This window comes from Bacillus rossius, unplaced genomic scaffold (genome assembly GCF_032445375.1).
Source record: "Bacillus rossius redtenbacheri isolate Brsri unplaced genomic scaffold, Brsri_v3 Brsri_v3_scf818, whole genome shotgun sequence".
Taxonomy (NCBI): Eukaryota; Metazoa; Arthropoda; class Insecta; order Phasmatodea; family Bacillidae; genus Bacillus; species Bacillus rossius.
Window position 1 is genome coordinate 1 of NW_026963050.1, and position 5,000 is coordinate 5,000.

Consider the following 5,000-nt stretch of genomic DNA (forward strand, 5'->3'; position numbering starts at 1 on the left):
CCTGCGGGACTCTGCAATACATTGAGAGGTGAGCCAGAAAATTCTGGCGGCGACCGAGGCCTCCGCGGCCGAGGAAATGGTCCTCGGTGATTTTACATGTTAAATTAACATGTGTATTAACACAGGCTGGGAGAAGCAAGCCTGCGGGACTCTGCAATATATTGAGCGGGGAGCCAGAAAATTCTGGCGGCGACCGAGGCCTCCACGGCCGGGGAAATAATCCTCGATAATTTAACATGTTAAATTAACATGTGTATTAACACAGGCTGGGAGAAGCAGGCATTCTGGACTTTGAAAAATTTCGAGCAGGGGCCGGAGAAATTCTCCCGGCGACCGAGGCCTCCGCGGCCGGGAGAACTTCGGCGCTCGGGCTCTGCGTGTACCCACCGCAAGGCCTATTTTGGGTTTTATAGGGGGTAGTGGTGTCTCTGGAGGGAAAAAATACACGGTAAATATTGCAGCCAGAGCCTATGGCAATCTGTTGGCGACCGAGGCCTCCACACCCCGGCAAATTTTCGGCTCTCGGACTGTGTGTATTCCACTGGAGACAGGCCTGCGGGACTCTGTAATATATTGAGCCGGGAGCCAGAAAATTCTGGCGGCGACCGAGGCCTCCGCGGCCGAGGAAAAGGTCATTGGTAAAATTACATGTTAAATTAACATGTGTATTAACACAGGCTGGGAGAAGCAGGCATTCTGGACTTAGAAAAATTTCGAGCAGGGGCCCGAGAAATTCTCCCGGCTACGAGGCCTCCGCGGCCGGGAGAACTCTCGGCGCTCGGGCTCCGCGTCTACACATGGGGAGCGGGCAGCCAGAAAATTCTGGCGGCGACCGAGGCCTCCGCGGCCGAGGAAATGGTCCTTGGTGATTTTACATGTTAAATTAACATGTGTATTAACACAGGCTGGGAGAAGCAAGCCTGCGGGTCGCTGCAATATATTGAGCGGGGAGCCAGAAATTTCTGGCGGCGACCGAGGCCTCCGCGGCCGGGGAAATAATCCTCGGTAATTTTACATGTTAAATTAACATGTGTATTAACACAGGCTTGGAGAAGCAAGCATGCGGGACTCTGCAATATATTGAGCAGGGAGCCAGAAAATTCTGGCTGCGACCGAGGCCTCTGCGGCCGAGGAAATGGTCATTGGTAATTTTACATGTTAAATTAACATGTGTTTTAACACAGGCTGGGAGATGCAGGCATTCTGGACTTAGAAAAATTTCGAGCAGGGGCCAGGGAAATTCTCCCTGCGACCGAGGCCTCCGCGGCCGGGAGAACTCTCGAAAACCACCTCGTTCGTGGTTGTTTGTCGTGCGGGGCGAATCGGGAAATCTAGCAAATAGCTGAAGACATTCTCCCGGCGATGGAGGTCTCGGCGGCCGGGAAAAACGCCCGCGCTCGGGCGTTGCGCGCCCCCTTGGCAAGGCCCATTTTGCGTTATATAGGGGGTAGTGGTGTCACGAGGGGAAAAAATTAACATGTTAAATACTGCTCCCAGGCAATTGTAAAATGTCTCGGCGACGGAAGGCACCACTACCCGGCATATTTACGCCCCTCGGACTCCGTGCGCCAGCCTGTAATAGCGAATCGGGACTTAGAAAAAAAATTCGAGCAGGGAGCCAGAACATTTTCCCGGCGATCGAGGCCTCCGCGGCCGAGGAATTTGTCATTGGTGATTTTGCATGTTAAATTAACATGTGTATTAACACAGGCTTGGAGAAGCAAGCCTGCGGGACTCTGCAATACATTGAGCGGGCAGCCAGAAAATTCTGGCGGCGACCGAGGCCTCCGCGGCCGGGGAAATAATCCTCTGTAATTTTACATGTTAAATTAACATGTGTATTAACACAGGCTTGGAGAAGCAAGCCTGCGGGACTCTGCAATACATTGAGCGGGGAGCCAGAAATTTCTGGCGGCGACCGAGGCCTCTGCGGCCGGGATAATAATCCTTGGTAATTTTACATGTTAAATTAACATGTGTATTAACACAGGCTGGGAGAACTAGGCATTCTGGACTTTGAAAAATTTCGAGCAGGGGCCGGAGAAATTCTCCCGGCGACCGAGGCCTCCGCGGCCGGGAGAACTCTCGGCGCTCGGGCTCCGCGTCTACCCATGGGGAGCGGGCAGCCAGAAAATTCTGGCGGCGACCGAGGCCTCCGCGGCCGAGGAAAAGGTCATTGGTAATATTACATGTTAAATTAACATGTGTATTAACACATGCTGGGAGAAGCAGGCATTCTGGACTTTGAAAAATTTCGAGCAGGGGCCGGAGAAATTCTCCCGGCGACCGAGGCCTCCGCGGCCGGGAGAACTCTCGGCGCTTGGGCAGCGCGTCTACCCATGGGGAGCGGGCAGCCAGAAAATTCTGGCGGTGACCGAGGCCTCCGCGGCCGAGGAAATGGTCCTTGGTGATTTTACATGTTAAATTAACATGTGTATTAACACAGGCTGGGAGAAGCAGGCATTCTGGACTTAGAAAAATTTCGAGCAGGGGCCGTTGAAATTCTCCCGGCGACCGAGGCCTCCGCGGCCGGGAGAACTCTCGGCGCTCGGGCTCCGCGTGTACACGCGTCAAGGCCCATTTTGGGTTATATAGGGTGTAGTGGTGTCTCTGGAGGGAAAAAATACACGGTAAATATTGCAGCCAGAGCCTATGGCAATCTGTTGGCGACCGAGGCCTCCACACCCCGGCAAATTTTCGGCTCTCGGACTGTGTGTATTCCACTGGAGACAGGCCTGCGGGACTGTGCAGTATATTGAGCGGGGAGCCAGGAAAATCTCCCGGCGACCGAGGCCTCCGCGGCCGAGGAAATGGTAATTGGTGGTTTTGCATGTAAAATTAACATGTGTATTAACACAAGCTGGGATGAGAGGAATTTGGCGGCGACCGAGGCCTCCTCACCCCGGCAAAATATCAGCTACCGGGCTCTGCATATTCCTACAGAAGCAGGCCTGCAGGACTCTGCAATATATTGAGCGGGAACCAGAAAATTCTGGCGGCGACCGAGGCCTCCGCGGCCGAGGAAAATTGTCATTGGTGGTTTGCATGTAAAATTAACATGTGTATTAACACAAGCTGTGACCAGAGGAATTTGGCGGCGACCGGGGCCTCCACACCCCGGCAAAATATCAGCTACCGGGCTCTGCTTATTCACATTCAAGCAGGCATTAGGGACTCTGAAAAGTTTCGGGCGGGGAGCCAGAAAATTCTCCCGGCCACAGAGCCCTCCCTCCCGAGAGTCTGTGTAAATGCCTGTTATACAGGCCCCATGAATTCCAGCCTTATAGGTTATTTTAAGTCTCCGTTCGTGGTTGTTCGTAAACAACTGCGATTCGGGATTTTGACCTATTTCCTATGATCATGTTCCCGGAAGTTAGCCAGCCTCTTTCAGTCAAAATCTCATATTTTGGGTACCTTTGTGAACCCATCGATAGGCCCATTTTGGGTATATTAGGGGGACATGCAATCGGGAAAAATTGGAATTATTTGCAATATGGAAAGAATATGTACATAAATGAAAAGGGAGTCCCCCCGAGTTTTCTCGCCCTATATATATTGCAAAAATATCCAATTAATTATTGTGGAACCTGTAGCACCTTTCTATGAAGCAGAATTAACATTACAGAACGGTTTGAATGCTACCACCTCAGTTTCTCTACAATGCATTGGATTTCAAAGAGGTGAATTACTGTGGATGGTACTGTTGTATGGCTAACAAATCGTCTGGGAAACAATGCAGAATTAAATTAAGAAGGTTGTATGTTTTCTGTTACATGGTGGAGGTGCCCTCTAGTACACAGTAAAATGTTTTGTGGACTGCAGCTCCTTGAGGAATTAATTCAGTATGGGTCTTGTAGTGGTCTGAAAGTGGATGATGAAAAAGAATGTATAATGGTATTCAGAGCACCTCGCGGTGAAGCGGACATGCTACCTCAAAATGCTTGATTGATTCATGCCCAGTTCCCCCAAGAAGCGGTACATTGAAAAAATTGATTTACTTTGTGGATGATACTAGCAAATACTATCCGCTGGGGGAAGTAAGCAGAAATTTGGTGGTCGTATGTTTGTTACATGGTAGAGGTGCTTTCTAGTACACAATGAAATGCTTGGTGTACCGCTGCTCCTTGAAGAATTAATTCCATATGGGTCTAGCCGTGGTCTTAACTGTGAACACGAAGAACTATCTAAAGTGGCCTATCTGTCTGAACTGCAATACACAAGCTGCGAGCCAATGCTATACCTTTCTCAGGTAACGAGCTCTTGTGCGGCGATTCGATTGGATGCGAAATGGTGGGGAACGCGTGTCCGGTCGTCTTAACCAAGTAATGGTTCCCCTCTGTTAACAATGAAATGTTTGATGGATCGCAGCTCCCTGAGAGACAAGTTTCAAAGGGGTTAGTCGCGGTCTTCAATCCTGGCCAAGGTGCAGTCACCATCTATAAGAGATACCTGCTTTACTGAAGGGTAGCAAGAGTTCCCTTGCCCGCATGTTGCTCCGTGGGGGTATATCAGTATAAAGGTAGAAGAAGCCATGATCGGAGCTTCGGTGGATGAGATTGGCGGAGAAGACATGTTCTTGTCTATCTGGTAGATCAGGGGGGTGGCAGCTGATCCGGAGAAAGCAAGCGGACTCCCGATGTTCCGTCGACTCCCAATGTACACTTGAAACATGCACATTTGGGTGGCGAGGGGGCGTTGTGGCCATCCGAAAACATGTCTTCATCTCTCTTATTGGTGGACCGCTGCTCCTTGAAGAATTAATTCCATATGGGTCTAGTCTTGGTGATAACTGTGAACACTAAGAACTATCTAAAGTGGCCTATCTGTCTGAACTGCAATACACTAGCTGCGAGCCAATGCTATACCTTTCTTAGGTAACGAGCTCTTGTGCGGCAATTCGATTGGATGCGAAATGGTGGGGAACGCGTGTCCTATCGTCTTAACCAAGTAATGGTTCCCCTCTGTTAACAATGAAATGTTTGATGGATCGCAGCTCCCTG